We start from the raw sequence: 17,213 nt of genomic DNA, 5'->3' as shown, positions 1-17,213 counted from the left end.
ACATAAGAAAAGAGACACACAAATTCATAGACAGATTTGTGTGTGTGTGTGTGTGTGTGTGTGTGTGTGTGTAGTGGATCTATAACGACATAGATATATACAGCAAATACATTTTAAACAAAGCAATGCATATGATAAACACATAATGACACATGACAAATGTATTTAGTTTTTTAAAGTATCTATTTCCATCTTGATAAGGGGTAAGTGGTCTCATCAACACAGCCATCTGTGTCACAAAAGAAGCAAGTTTGAGAAAAGTTATGAGAATTCCAATATTAACAGTGAAAGTATACCACTAAAACAATTAGATGCACCGCATACGAAGTTTTAATAAAATACATGCATTGCTACATATCCAGCATATACAAATTTGACAGACATTCAGGAATGCATTGACTTGCAAGCCGGTCAGTAAGACATAGCAAGGCAATGGTTTTACAACCACATGAATATAAACTTTGGTTACATATTGCATGTATACTTATGCACACACATAGGAAAATATAGAGACTACATTTGCCTCAACTTTCAAATGGTGACTGCAGTCGAATATTCAGGGAAAGAGCGAAAGATCCAAACAGTTTATTGCAGCACAGGGGGAAAAAATTGAGTTGGATGGAATCATTATTATACAGACAGTTACTGTATGATTCCTGAAAGGTGTCAGCTAACGGGAAAATACTTTTAGTAAAAGTGACAAGATTCAGTTTCAAAGTTGTCTGACATTATTCTTATTGAAATGAAATGAGATTTTATTCTTCTATTAGGACATTTGCAACTCAGTGGGTTTGTTTCCAAGAATCCAAATGTTCAAAGCAATGCTATCTGTGAACTGAGGGTAAACTATTGTATGTTGGCATGAGTACATGCACTAATAAGCAACACTATTGCTGAACATATGAAAAATAATGATCTGTAAAGGGAAAAAAAAAGCATGTTGCAACAAGCATGAAAAAAAAAATAGAATTGCCCAGTCTGGGATAATCATTCCACTAAGTTTTACAAAAACAAGCACATCCTAAAGATATAATTTCAGTGCTGCAAAGGATGCAGAATTGAGTGTGACTAGATCAACTAATCTAAGAGCCTGTGGGTGGGGGAAGGGAAATACAAAAGAACAAACAGTAAAGTCTTAGCATTTCCTAATAACAATCAAACCACACTGAAGTTTGTGACATCTAGCCTACAGTATGCTAACAACCTTCTCTGAAAATCCTGCCTCTGTGTAAATATATGACTTACACTGCACTAAAAGATAAACAAAGTACTCTAGCAAGTAACTGATATTAGAAACAAAATAATGCCCCTTTGAAAGTATTGCATTACTGCTGTGTTTTCTATAGTAGCAGCAGCAGTAGTTAGGTCATTAAATGCCTGAAAGGCTACTTTTCTCAATGGGTAAATGCACAGATTAAACTAATGAATGGGTGACACTGAGACTGTTGTCAGTAGAACTGCAATTTGAGATGGAATTTGGCTAACACCTTTGAAGCTTCCTGCAGGCAATCCTCCCCCAACCCCCTCAGCCAAAAGTGAGCATGCTCAGCAAGGCAAACCCAACATGTAAACAAAGGCTGAATCAAAACAAAAAATCCCTGGGATTGTCCCTTTAACATATAAAGCTATGTCAAACCCAGAGCTGTTGGACATGCTACATCTAAAGTAATCTCAATCCCTCCGAGCTACACACTCTAGGGACCTAAACCTTGTCACCATAATAAATGGGACATGCTGGAGGGATAGATTCCTGTCCCAGAGACTTCCCATACTCTGGAACAAGCTACCCATCTATTTCAAGCAATGTTCCTCATTAGCACGCAAGAAAAATCTTGAGGAGTGGATGGGAAATAGGAAATACATTCCGGGGATCATTTCTGTGGCTCTGCTTGACAGTGGCACAGGAAAATAACTTTCTTGGGTGGCATAAGCCAAGGATTCTTGTTGGCTAGGCTTACATAGGCCATTGGGGTGATAGCCTAGTACCTACCTATGAACCCTGGAAATGACAGACCCATTAGTCTGACTAGTCTAATATGAAAGCCATGGAATGAATTATCAAAAAAAAAAAATGATGAACAAAGACATTGAAAACCTACAGGCTGAACCTATTCCAGTCTGGTATTATCAAAGGATGGTCATGCCTCCTTAACCTGGTAGACTTATTTGAGAGATTTACCAAGGCAATGGATGAGGGGAAAATAGTACATACCACCTATCTAGACCTGGCTAAGGCCTTTGATAAAATACCACACTCAGGTACTGTTGACAAACTCAGAAAGCAAAGCACAGCTTTAAGGCAAACACAACTCCAGGGTAAAAACTAGAAAGGGTCTAGAAGCAATGGGAAGATTGATGAGGGAAGGCCCCCGTTCTTCATTCCTCCTATTACTGCTGGAATTTTGTTTGATGAATAACTACTTCAGATGGGAAAAGCAATTTTTTTCTTCAGAAAAAAGGCACTGCAATGGGGATGGCTTTTGCCCCCTCATATGCAATTGTTTATATGGGTGACTTTGAGAATAAATTTGTTTATCAAAAAATGTTTTGTATTGAGAATGTGGTATACTACAGGAGATTCACAGATGATCTGATTTTTGTTTGCAAAGGTGAACAGTAGAAATTTTGGGAATTTATGGAGAAGATGCCCGACTGAAAGAACTCCAGTTATATTCAGTTGCTTACCGCTTGCTCAGAGGTGACCTATACCTGACATACAAGGCCATGTCAAACCCAGATTTGATGAACATGCTTCATCTCAAAAAATCTAGATCCCTCAGAGCCACAAGGGCGGGTGACTTAAACCTCGACACGGTTATTAATAGGACATGCTGGAGGGATAGATTCATCACCCAAAGACTCCCTATGCTGTGGAACAAAATCCCGGTCTATGTGAGGCAGAGCACCTCGCTGGCCTTGTTCAAGAGGAATCTTGACCAATGGATGGGGGATCACAGATACACCCCAGGGGTTACCTCAGTGTCACTGCTCGACAGAGGCACAGCAAAATAATGGGCATAGTTTCTCCAAAATAAAGGGGTGGCGTAAACCACAAAACTATGGGCTAGGCTTATAAATGCCCTCGGGCAGATAGCCTAGTATGAACCTATGAACCTATGAACACAGAACATGGTTTAAAGTTCATTTATCAAATAAGTTCCACTAGTATTACTTATTTGGATGTGGAACTGTATGTGAATGAGGAAAATATTACAGAATTTAAACCACCAGGGAAACTACTGCAGTCAACCATTTTCTACATGGAGATTGCTTGCATCCCCCTCACTTAATCAAGACTTTACCCATGGGAGAACTAAAAATAATTTACTTTAATACATCTGAAGAAGGTTTGAGGAAAAGTATTTCTAGGGGAGGTCATTGAAAGATTAAGGAATAGGAGATACTCTGCAAGCCTTTTACAGGATGCTAAGGACACTGTCCTAGGGGTCAGAAAAATGAGAAAGTCAGGAAAATTACAACTGAAACAAAGTAAAATGAAGATCAAGAGTTAAGTGGGGAAAACAGAATATTTTTTGTTACAAAATTTTCCCCTTTCTCTTGTAGAGTGGAACATATTATCAGAAAATGTTGGTATATGGTAAGAGAGGACTCTAGTGTGGGACATCTTTTCATGAGCATGTACCTTTTTCATATAGTAGATTTGGGAATCTAAAAGAAATATTAAGTAGAAATGGTGAAAGGGAAATGAATGTAGGCAGAGTAGGCATGTTGTAGTGTCTGCAATAGGGTAAAAAACCTTGATGGGTTTAAAATTAATGGTAAACTCTACAAGGCAAGAGATATTTTCCATTGCAATTCATGGGGAGTTATTTATATTATAGGCTGTGGTTGTGAAAGGGTGAAATGGTACATAGGTCAAACAAAAAGGAAAGTCAAAGTGAGAATCATGGTGCACCTAGGGGATATCAGAAAAAGAAACATCTTAAGCCCAGTAGCAGAACATTTTATGTCAATACATGGGGGATGTAGTACGGATTTATTTTTTAGTGTACTGGCACGTCCCCTTATGAATAATGGATGAAATTTTAGAAATGAACTTAATAGGCTACAATGTAAACTAATAATAAACTTCAGAACACTTCAACATAGGGGCATGACTATAGAAAGTAATTTAACTTTGTAGAAAAATTAGGGAATTATGTGTGTGTGTGTGTATATATATATATATATATATATATATATATATATATATATATACACATACATACATACACATATTTATATATATATATATATATATATATATATATATATATATATATATATATGTATATATGTGGTGTGTGATGAAAAAATGTTTTTTTATATGGCACAATTTGACATTGAATTTAATGTGGTTAAATTATGTTTGTAAATGTGGTATATTTAAAGATGCTATGTTCTATGCCTTTAATTATGTAATGAGAACACTGGTTTTAATAATGGTGTTAATTACACTGTTTGGTTTTTGAATGACTATAAAACAGGGGTGTGTTCATGCACTTGTATTCCTTGAAGGCGAAAGGCCGAGATAGCAGAATAAATGATGTGAGTATTTTTCACGCTGGAGTTGTGCTTACATTGAAGCTGTGCTTTGCTCTGTTTCTGTTGTTTGTCAAGTTTGAGGTGGAATGGTTTTGTGCATATTATTGACAAACTCACTGAACTAGACATAAATCCCTACAAAACTCACTGGATTGCCAGCTGGCTCACAGATAGGACCCAAGAAGTTGGGACTAATGAGACCACCTCCACCATGAGACCTGTCACCAGTGCAGTACTCAGTGCTAGTGCTGGGCCTGCTCCTGTTTCCCATCTACTTACTGTAGGCCAAAGCTAATGTCAAGGTCCTCTGAATCATAAAGTTTGCAGATGACTACAAATTGTGAAGTATCACAGATTCCCCCATGATACTAATATAATACAAGAGGATCTAACACAGACAAAAGACTTGTGCCACGGCCACCGATTAAAAATCAATGCCAAGATGTATATTATATGCCTTTTTTGAAAATATCCACCCAAGTGAATTACTCTATTAATAAGACACCTTTAAGAGTTGACCTAGTAGCTAGGGATCTGGGAACATATATACACAATTGTTGTTGTGTCTTTCGGCTTTTCCCGGTTAGGGGTCGCCACAGCGGAACTCCGGTCTGCTAATGATTGGCAGTAGATTTTTACATGCCGAGTTGCTGGCCCTGATGCACAACCTTCAATGAAGGTACACCCATTCACGCATGTCTCCACAAAGAAGATGTTCTAGCTGAGAATCGAACCGGACAATGTCTTACTGTGAGGCGACAATGCTACCACAGCACCACCACCACAGTAATCTGGCCTTTGGTCACCATATAGCTAAAATAGTAAGAAAATAATTTTATGTCACTCAATTTATAACAAAGGGAATGGAATCCAGGTCCAAAAAAGCATAGTATCACTTTATTTAATCCTTATCAGATCCATTCCTCAGTACAATGCTTCTATTTGGCATGTACCTGACTAGGCATACTCAACAGCTGGAATGCCCACAGAGGTTCCTCAGCAACAGAATCCAGGTTATTAACACACTGTCCTATACAGATAACCTTAAAGCCCTGTCTCTATACTCAGTCTCCTACAGGTTACTAAGAGGTGATCTATGCCTGGCACATAAGACTTCCTCAGATCCAGCCCTGATGGAACTTTTGGATATCCACAAAATGAATAACTTCAGTAAACATTGCTTGAGACATAAACAGAATATGCTAGTGAGACAGATGTGTCTCAAAGGATCCCCACATGCTGGAATAGGCTCCCCATTCATGTGAAGCAGAGTACATCCCTCATCCTATAAAAACATCACCTTTGAACATTGATTGGAGAATCAGAAATTCACCCTCGTTCTGTCCCCTATGTCTCTGACAGACAGAAGCCAACAGTAAATATTCCTTAACTAACACACAACTAAACATTTAGCTAGATGCCCATATTACACAGGGCTTATAAAGACTATGGTGTATATACGTTTAGTAAATGCCTATGAACTACATTATCTACTTTAGTTTGTGTTCTTCATGTTACAGTGTTTATCTATTTAAATGTTCAAAGTTAAGTTGCTTACAGAAAAGGTCAGTACCCAAAATGGAAAAAAAACAGGCTCAGTTACAGTCTTTATTTTCTTAAAAGTAGAAGCTGTTCAGTATAAGTGCCTCATCCAACAAAGTACAGCTACTTGAGATGCTCAACATAACAGTGGAACCACAACTAATAGATGCCTGCTGCGGAATGACAAATATTCTTATTTTATTTATTTGACGTTTGTTAACCAGGTCAGTCCAACTGAGCCAGGGGGCCCATTTTCAGTACAGACCCGAGCAGAAAAGCTCCAGATAGTGAACAATCTTATGAAGGATAACATATACAAAGTGGTTAACTGTACAAACACATATCATGAGGTATATTAGCTACAATTCACATTACTGCATTTTGTAACAGAATTAAAAAAATAAAATTACAAAAAATACAATATATGAGATACTTTCTCCGTATTTGACAAAAGAGACATATTATTGAAATAACCAATTTGTTTTTAAATACAAGAAGAATAAAGTAAAATTACATGGCAACCACTTTTATCAAAACTCTTATTAAAGGTTTATTACTTTAACAGAGAGTCCACAGTCATTTTACTTTCCTTTAGGCTGGGCTGTACATTGGTTTTCACTCTGTGTTTTGTGTGGACTATATTTCATGAACTTTTTGGGTAAACCACTTATTTTAGGAGTAGTGGTGCTTAGTGTGTTTTTGCTGATACCTTAATGTGACTCCTTGAACTCTGCAACACATGCCAGTAAAGCTGGTTAAACTTATAGGCCTAAAGTTTTCAATACCAAGTGTACCCCCAACCTTATTAAATGGAATAAGTCCCCTTTTTGTAATGAAAATAACCTAACCCATTTGTTTTTTGATTGCCCTCAACCATCACATGGTCAATATCTATATAATACCCCTAATGAGAACAACTGGGATCATTTCATAATATTCAGATCATACATATCTTCATGTATGAAATAGTTGTTTGAATTCACAACCATATTACATTGTCTGGCATACTTATAAATTGTGGTTTTATCATCAACCACATTCCATACGGGCTCTTCCAGGATGGCTGTATATTGAACAACAGCTTAATTCTAGCTCTCCCAGACCCAGTGTAAAAACAGAAATTTAGCAGTGAATTTATATTTCTGGGTAAATTTCAGTAACTAGTTAGTAAGTGCTCTTCCTGAATAACAGAAAACGTAAATACAGAAGACCTGAAGGAAAATTGGATACAAAAGATGAGAAAAAAAAAATAATAACTGGGAAAAGTACTGCACATGTTCAGCAAAAAGCAGTGTAAACTCCAGACTTGACTTCTAGCAAACTAGAGGAAAGTATATAAACTCAAACAACAAAAGGCTGGAAAAAATGGAAGAAGCTTTAAACAGATATTCGGATGAGATGATAAAACTTCAAAAATTAGAGGTTGAAATGAAGAAAAGGCTGGCTGAATATTATACTGCACAAGAAGAGATGTTTAAAACATAGTAGAATTAGAGGACAGAGAAAATAGGGAAAACCTGCGATTCCTAGCTGTACCAGAGAAGCTGAAAGAAACAGACTATATTAATTTTATTAAAGCACAAATAAGCAACTGGACTGGTATTCCACAGAAGGAGTTGCTAATTGAAAAAGCTGGGCTATGAGAAAGCAACTTAAGACCTTTAATAATAAAGATGCAATCCTACCAGCAGAAGGAGTTGATTCTGACAAAACTGTGGCACAAACAACACAAAGTACTAAAAGTGAAAGATAGAGTGTTTGTGGATAATGATTATTCATTGCACACCAGGTAGAGCAGGAGTAAATGTATTCCACTGTTCAGAGAATGTCAAAAAACAGGCATGAGATTCAAACTGCTGTACCTAGCTATCTTCAAAATATTTTTCCCTGGTGGAACAAAATCATTTTGTGATGAAGTACATGCTAAGGAAATACAAAAGTTTGTTCAACAAAAAGTGAGCTATGAAACAGAAGGAGATTGTGCTTTCTGCTCTAATAAAGACCACAGAGAGACTGTGCCAGTGAAACCCTTTCCAATGTTTAAACAAAAAATGCTTGAGAGAAGTAAAGAAAATAATTGTCAACTAGAAGAATCAAGAGTATGTTAGAAATGAGCACAGAGACAAGATTTGGGAGATGGAGATGCACAAGAATAAAACTAGTAACATGGAAATTGACAAATGTGGGATTACAAAGCAATAATCACATTTGTGAAACATGACAGAACAAAACATCTGGAAATATTGGACTCTTTTGGACTTTGTTAAATGCGTACAGGACTCTAAAGCATATGCCCTACTTTATATCATAATGCTCAGAGGGGAAAGGAGAAGGGAGAAAGTAAACTGTAAGTAAAGAAAATTTTAATGGTACTATTTTATTAGTGCAGGATTTTCTTTGTATGCCATAAAGTAAACTTTTCTCTCTTATTTTAAGTGCAATTGGGATACTAATGTAAATAGGTGCTCCTGATTTATTTTTTTCTCCCTTCTCTCTTTCTCCTTGTTCAGTTTTAAGAAATGTAAGCAATATGTAAAAAAGAAAAGAAAAAGAAGAAGAAAAAGTCTCATTAAGAGCATGACAAAAGAGAAATCAGTGTGCCTTTTCTCATTCTTGCATAGGGAAATGACTGGGCCTTTTGCTTGATCTAGTAAAATGTTTTAAGAAAAAGCAAGTAAATGAAAAAGAATATTGAATATTATAAGAATTTTTTCTTTCACATAAATGTATGCTTAGTAGCAATTTTGTACCTGGTCTTCACGTCTCCAGGACACAATCTGATAAAGAGAAATTGCTAGGACATAATGTTCTCTGAAAGAATTCAATGGTTTACTCAGCTGCGAGAGCTATAAAGGTAAGACAAAACTAGACAGCATTAGTTGAAGTACAGGCTGCACCATGGATAGCCTTCCTTCTAAGTTAACTCAAGTCTATGAGTGTGGCTGTCAGTTTGGAACATCTGTTCCTATTTGGAGGGTAAAACTTCAGTATTTGAAGATGTACATACTTTTGTGTGTTATTATGATAATACATTTTGGGGGGTGCTGGAGATGTATTTGTTTTTTGTTTGAGGGCTTTCAATAAACAAAACCTTTTGTAAGATGTGACAATAGGCTCAAATGGATATAACATAAAACTGTAGAAAAGATCAACCTGCCAAACAATGTATGTATGTAACACAAAACCTGGAACTATATATTTAACAAAAAAACAGTTATACACAAAAAGTGAGAATAATAACTTTATAATATGCCACAAATCACTTTCCAACTCAAACCAAATAACAAAATAGCACAGAGAACACTTCAAGCTGAAAATGTTTAATGGATTTAGCGCTTTTGTCAGTCCATTTACAATGACTTCATCAGAATAAACAGCAATTCCAAACACATTATATAGCCCCAAATTCAAATAATGATATTCCAAATTAACCTCCTAAAGAGCTCCTAAATTCTAAAATTTAAAGTGACATTTACTGTTTCCTACCTAGTCTGTAAAACCTAATACAATATGTACATTTTTAATAACAATTTCACTATAAATCATCTTAGCTGCTGACTACATATAATCTTCTACAAAATTTATAAAAATAAATGTACCATAAAAAACAAATGCTATCATAAAATACCAATAAATATATAATAAAAGTGTTGTTATAAGTGGAATTCAGATTTTAACTTCAAATAACTAGCCGGGGACACAACCTTGCTCAACCCAGGATGGTTGGTGACATTCACCCTCAGTTGCTACATCAATTCTTTACATTCTAAGAATGTTTCATTAAGTCCCCCTCTTTCATTAACTTCAGCATGCTCCAGAACAAAAAAATAAATAAAATTATGTTCAGGGAACTTGTTAAGATGTTTGGCAAGGGTGTTCTTGTTGTTGCCTCTACCAATGTCATATAAATGTTGGTAAATGCATGCTCTGAAGGTGTTTTTTGTTTTCCCTATATAGTATCTTACACACAATTGGCATAATGCAATATACACCACATTCTTGGTGCCACAATTACTTTTGTGCCAAGACCTAATAGTGCCATACTGTGGTATTTCTACCTTATTACCTTCTAAAATGTGTTTACATTGAGAACAATGGCCACACTTTCTTGTATATCCACTACTTTGGGATCCCAACCCCTCCTTCTTTCGTTCCAACATGTTCTTAATACAGGTGTTCTTTTTATAAACTACAACAGTTTTTTTCCCCTATCTTATTTCCCACTTGTTCATCATTCTTTAGTGCAAGCCAATTCTTGCATAAAATGTCTTTAATTTGTGGAAACTGGGAGGTAAATGTGAAAATTATTCCAAGTGTTTTTATTATTATTCCTATTGCATCCTATATTGTTCTCATTATCAACTACACTTTGTGGGTCAACCTCTGTGCCAAGCCCCAACACTGGGAAGAAATACCCTGACATTTTCTTGTGGGTGACTTCTTTCAGAACTGGTCCCACAAACTCCTTTGGGTACCCTCTCCTAGCCAACATATCCAACAAAACATCTCTTTCATAGTAAAACATATCAAACTCACTGACCATCCTTGCAATCCTAACCCCTTGTCCCTTAACCAGGGATCTTTTTTGATGTATGGGGTGGCCACTTTCAAGGGGCAGTAGGGTATTTGAATATGTTGGTTTCCTATATAAGTGAATTTCTTCAACTCTTTGTTCTTCCTGATCTGGATGTCAAAGTAATTAATATACTCTAGGTTGGTATCCATTGAAAATTGCAAAAATGTGGTGTTGGTATTAATAAAGTTGAAAAACTCTTTTAGTTTGTCCTGGCTGCCTCCCCACAAAATCAGGATATTGTTCAGGTACCTACCATAAAATTTACACAATTTGTAGCCCTCAGATGGAAAAACCTTGGTCAACTCCCATTGCGTCAACTCTATGTTTGCAAACACGGCGGCACAAGCTGCCCCCACGGCAACACCTGAGGTCTGTCTAAATAACTGACCCTCAAACAAGATGTAGCTGTTTTCAAGAATATGTTCCATTAGGGTCCTGAACAAGAATGTTCTAGTGTGTGAAAACTGGGTATTATTCCACAAAAAGTCATAAAACCATTCAACACCTTCAGAATGCAGCATGACATTGAAGAGGTCTTTCACATCTAATGTCACAAAAATGCTATTGTCACAATATAAATCCTGTTTAATCTTTCTGAGACAATCCCTGAATCTTTTATTATATGGGAAAATTTATTCAAACTGTCTTTCAACTGATAATCAAGAAACTTAGCTATAGTCAGGGTCTTTGAAGCTTTAGTGTCTACTATGGGTCTTAATGGGGGATTAGTGGTGTCCTTGTGGATCTTCAGGATTCCAAATATTGTTGGAATCCTCGGACTGGTCTGTACCATAAACTCATATTCATGTTTTAGAATCTGATCACTCATCAATAACTCATACAGAGTAACATCAATATTCCTATAGGCTATACTGAGTTCATTGACAGACACCTGTTCATAACCATCCCCATCCAAATGGCTCAACATGCTACCCACATATCTCTGCTGATCCATCACCACCAACCCACCCCTCTTGTCTGGCTTCATGACCCTGATAGGTTTTGTCATTAGTAATGCTAAGAAACAAGTTTTTTTCTGTCTCCGTTAAATTATCATCATCTCTATGGGTTTTCCTATATTTACAAACTGTTCTAATATCATTAGTACACATCATTTCACAAAGTTGCAATGTGGGATGCAAGGAGGGGTTATATACACTGTCTTTTTGCATATTACATTGAGTTTCCTAATATACACCATAAAGTCCAACAATGTTCTATCCACACAAGCATTTTGCGTGGCTACAAAATTAAATCCTCTTTGGAGCAGGTTAGCCCACTCTTCCATAACCTGTATACTACTCAAATTAAATATTTTAAAATTCTGGTATTCATTTTGTACAATATTACAGTTGATCACATCTGTGCCTGTGGCACCACGCTCTGTCCCTCTGCCAATTCCTAGCATTTTCCCTCCCTCTCAACCTCCTTGCTGTCCCAAATGCCTCTATACCTCACCCATAGCCATTCCAGGGACTCCAGCAGTATAGTTGGATGTTGTTGAAATTGTGTTGTAAATTCCAGATTCTCTACGATCTCTTGGGGGGGGGGGGTCCCTAAAGGGGCATTCTCATAATTTACATTTTTATCCAGAAAGTCATCAGTGTTATCCCTTCCCTCTCCCTCATGTAGGGAACCATCATCCATGATGTCTAACTGTTCAGGATTATTTACTAAATTACCCTTAGGCAAAGGATAAGCCTGCCCTAGTGCATACTGTCATCTGTCCTTTTCAAGCTTTTACTTTTTTTATCCTTAATGCTAGAAATATTCTTGTCAACATTAACAAAAAAGGCTTTGTATTCATTAGTTTTCATTGAAAAACATAGATCTTGCTTTATCTATTCATCCAACCTACTAACAGCATCTTTTAATACATTAAATTTCCAGTCATTGTCTTTTAATAAAAGCTCTAATAGCTTATGACTATAATCCGATTGAAACTAGCATTTACTAAATGTTCAATGTGTATTATTATCTTGGGAAATTTTGTCCCTGGGCCTCCACTAAAAATGGACATGTATCCAGTCAGACTATCCTGGTCAACAAATGTAAAATAAATAAATAAATAATTATTTAAGGGAATGTCTGAAATGGGAACAAATCCCAAAGGGCCTCAGATGTTGGAAGTTCCCTAATGGTTTAGTCAATGGTTCTGAATTGCACACTGACTTATTGACAATGTTCAGCAGACATGAATGTGAGCTATTAGAGCTTTTATTAAAAGATAATGACAGGAAATTTAATGCATTAAAATATGCTGTTAGTAGGCTGAATGAACAGATAAAGCAAGATCAATGTTTTTCAATGAAAATTAATGAATACAAAGCCATTTCTGTTAATGTTGACAAGAATATTTCTAGCATTAAGGATAAAAAAAGTAAAAAGCTTGAAAAGGACAGACGACAGTATGTACTAGGGCAGGCTTATCCTTTGCCTAAGAGTAATTTAGTAAATAATCCTGAACAGTTAGACATCATGGATGATGGTTCCCTACATGAGGGAGTGGGAAGGGATAACACTGATGACTTACAGGATGAAAATGTCAATTATGAGAATGCCCCTTTAGGGGCACTCCCCAGGAGATCAGAGAGAATCTGGAATTTACAACACAATTTTAACAACAACCAACCATACTCCTGGAGTCCCTGGAATAACCATGGGTGAGGGAGAGGGGCATTTGAGACAGCAAGGAGGTGGAGAGGGAGGGGAAATGCTAGGAATTGGTAGAGGCAGAGTATGGTGCCACAGGAACAGCTGTGATCAACTGTAATATTGTATAAAATGAATATCTGGATTTTAAAATATTTAATTTGAGTAGTATCCAGGTTACTGAAGAATGGGCTAACCTGTTTCAAAGAGGACTTCATTTTGTAGCCACGAAAAATGCTTGTGTGGATAGAACATTGATAGACTTTATGGTGTATATTAGGAAACTCAATCTAAGTGTGGTAATGAACGGAAATTTTAACAATCACAATGTTTTAATATGTAAAAAGACAAGTGTATACAACCCCTCCTTGCATCCCATGTTGCAGTTTTTTGAAATGATGTGTACTAACAATATTAGAAAAGTCTGTAAACATAGGAACACCCATAAAGATGATGGTAATTTAATGGAGGCAGAAAAAGCTTGTTACTTAGCATTCATTACTGATGACAAATCAATCAGGGTCATGAAGCCGGACAAGGGGGTGGGTTGGTGGTGTTGGATCAGCAGAGATATGTGGATAGCATGTTGAGCCATTTGGATGGGGATGGTTATGAACAGGTGTCTGTCAATGAACTCAACATAGCCTATAGGAATATAGATGCTACTCTGTATGAGTTATTGATGAATGATCAGATTCTAAAACATGAATATGAGTTTATGGTACAGACCAATCCGAGGATTCCAACAATATTTGGAATCCCGAAGATCCACAAGGACAACACTAACCCCCCCTTAAGACACATAGTAGACACTAAAGCTTCAAAGACCCTGACTATAGCTAAGTTTCTTGAGTATCAGTTGAAAGACAGTTTGAATACATTTTCCCATATAATTAAAGATTCAGGGATTGTCTCAGAAAGATTAAACAGATTTATATTGTGACAATAGCATTTTTGTGACAATAGATGTGAACGACCTCTTCAATGTCATACTGCATTCTGAAAATGTTGAATGTTTTTATGATTTTTTTGTGGAATAATACCCAGTTTTCACACACTAGAACATTCACATTCAGGACCCTAATGGAACTTATCCTTGAAAACAACTACATCTTGTTTGAGAGTCAACTATTTAGACAGACCTCTGGTGTTGCCATGGGGGCAGCTTGTGCCTCTGTGTTTGCAAACATAGTGTTGACACAGTAGGAGCTGACCAGGGTTAATCCATCTGAGGGTGACAAATTGTGTAAATTTTATGATAGGTACCTGGACGATATCCTGATTTTGTGGGGAGGCAGCCAGGACCAACTAAAAGAGTTTTTCTACTTTCTTAATACCAACACCACATTTTTGCAATTTTCGATGTATACCAACCTAGAGTATAATAATTACTTTGACATCCAGATCAGGAAGAACAAAGAGTTGAAGAAATTCACTTCAACTATATATAGAAAACCAACATATTCAAATACCCTACTGCACTTTGAAAGTGGCCACCCCATACATCAAAAAAGATCCCTAGTTAAGGGACAAGGGGGGTTAGGCTTGCAAGGATGGTCAGTGAGTTGGATATGTTTTACTATGAAAGAGATGTTTTGTTGGATATGTTCGTTAGGAGAGGGTACCCAAAGGAGTTTGTGGGACCAATTCTGAAAGAGGTCACCCACAAGAGAATGTCAGGGTATTTCTTCCCAGTGTTGCGGCTTGGCACACAAGGTGTAGTTGATAATGAGAACAATATAGGACACAATAGAATAATAATGAAAACACTTTCAATAGTGCAATGATTTTGACATTTATCCCCCAGTTTCTACAAATTAAAGACATTTTATACAAGAATTGGTTTGTATTAAATAATGATGAACAGGTGGGAAAAAAGATAGGGGAAAAACCTGTTGTAGTTTATAAAAAGAACACCTGTATTAAGAACATGTTGGAATGAATGAAGGAGCGGTTGGGATCCCAAAGTAGTGGATATAAAAGAGAGTGTGGCCATTGTTCTCAATGTAAACACATTTTAGAAGGTAATAAGGTAGAAATACCACAGTATGGTACTATTAGGTCTTGGCACAAAAGTAATTGTGGCACCAAGAATGTGGTGTATATTGCATTATACCAAGTGTGTGTAAGACACTATATAGGGAAAACAAAAAACACCTTCAGAACACGCATTTACCAACATGTATATGACATTGGTAGAGGCAACAACAACGCCCTTGCCAAATATCTTAGCAAGTTCCCTGAACATAATTTTAAATTTTTTGTTCTGGAGCATGTTGAAGTTATTGAAAGAGGGGGACCTAGTGAAACATTCTTAGAATATAAAGAACTGATGTGGCAATTGAGGGTGAATGCCACCAACCCTCCTGGGTTGAACGAGGTTGTGTCCCTGGCTAGTTATTTGAAGTTAAAATCTGAATTCCACTTATAACAACACTTTATTATATATTTATTGGTATTTTATGATAGAATTTGTTTTTTATGGCACATTTATTTTTATAAATTTTGCAGAAAATTATATGCAGTTAGCAGTTAAGATGATTTATAGTGAAATTGTTATTTAAAATGTACATATTGTATTAGGTTTTACAGACTAGGTAGGAAACAGTAATGTCATTTTAAATTTTAGAATTTAGGAGCTCATTGACTGTTTAATTGGGAATATAATTATTTGAAATTTGGGGCTATATAATGTGTTTGGAATTACTGTTGTTTATTCTGATGAAGTCATTGTGAACGGACTGACGAAAGCACTAAATCCATTAAAAGTTTTCAGCTTGAACTTTTTTAGAAAACCAGTACCTTGGGGAATGTTTGAAAAGTGAACAAGTCCCTAAAGGGCTAAGGTACTGGCACTTTCCAAATGGTACTTTGAACGGTTCTGAACTGTATAAAGACTTATTCACCTTATTTAACCGACAAGGCTGCGAGTTACTGCAGGTTTTGATAAGGGACAATGACAAAAAGTTTGAAGCACTACAAAATTCTGTAAACAAACTATATGATTTTTTAAAAAAGGAAATGGATTTTTGTAATATGCATAAGGAGTATAATGTGTGTTTTTCAACATTGATAAGATTGTTGATAAAATTAAGATAAAAAAAGAGTAAAAAACTAGATAGAGATTCTAAAGACTACGAAGCAGGTGTTGCCTATCCTTTATACTCTAGTGTAAATAAGAACAATGCACAGACACATTCCAATGTTAACAATGAAGTTTTTGATGAATTAACTGATGACTTGCAACTTAGTGATGACAACCACCCAGGTCCCGTCCCTTTAGGTCAGCCTTTAAGGAGATCAGAGAGGATCCAAAAACAAAGGTACAACCACAGGAGACAATCCAGTGTAGGTTACCAGGGGGACCAACACCATCCACCCCAGAACTATTCTGGGAGGGGGAGACGGGGAACTGGCAACAGACCAGATAAGGCAAGTTTTAAACAGTGACAATAGTGGGATCTCTATTATACTTAAAGACCACCAAGATTTTAAAACTTATAATCTAAGTAATGTGGAAGTTACAAAAGAATGGGTGAACCTGTTTCAGAAAGGATTAAATTTTGTGCCTTATAAAAAATTCAACACGGAAAAAATCCTTTTAGATGTTATGCTCTATACTAGAAAATTGAACTTGAGTGTTAATATGAGTGATACTGGGAACAGTTACATTACTGGTAACCTACTTACTGGATGTAAAAAATCAAGTATATACAATTCTCCATTGCATCCCATCTTACCGTTATTTCAGGGTATTTGTATGAAGGATATCAGGGATTTAAGTAGGAAAAAAGACAGTATTAGACTGTCCAATTTAACTGAGGATGAGACCACCCTTCTTGAAAGTATCTCTAACAACAGGCAGATTAGAGTTATGAAACCAGACAAGGGGGGGGTG

At 36.4% G+C, this 17,213-nt stretch overlaps 1 protein-coding gene across 3 annotated transcripts in view; it reads right to left on the bottom strand.

Moving 5' to 3' along the window:
• ITGA9 (integrin subunit alpha 9) overlaps positions 1-17,213 on the bottom strand; it is a 5,160,704-nt gene that overhangs the window by 2,463,239 nt on the left and 2,680,252 nt on the right. The window lies entirely within an intron of this gene.

The sequence above is a fragment of the Protopterus annectens genome, chromosome 3.part0 (assembly GCF_019279795.1).
Source record: "Protopterus annectens isolate FY-2018-M chromosome 3.part0, PAN1.0, whole genome shotgun sequence".
In the NCBI taxonomy this organism is placed as follows: domain Eukaryota; kingdom Metazoa; phylum Chordata; order Ceratodontiformes; family Protopteridae; genus Protopterus; species Protopterus annectens.
The sequence above is the reverse complement of the archived record's forward strand: the minus strand, read 5'-3'. Positions and strand labels throughout refer to the sequence as shown.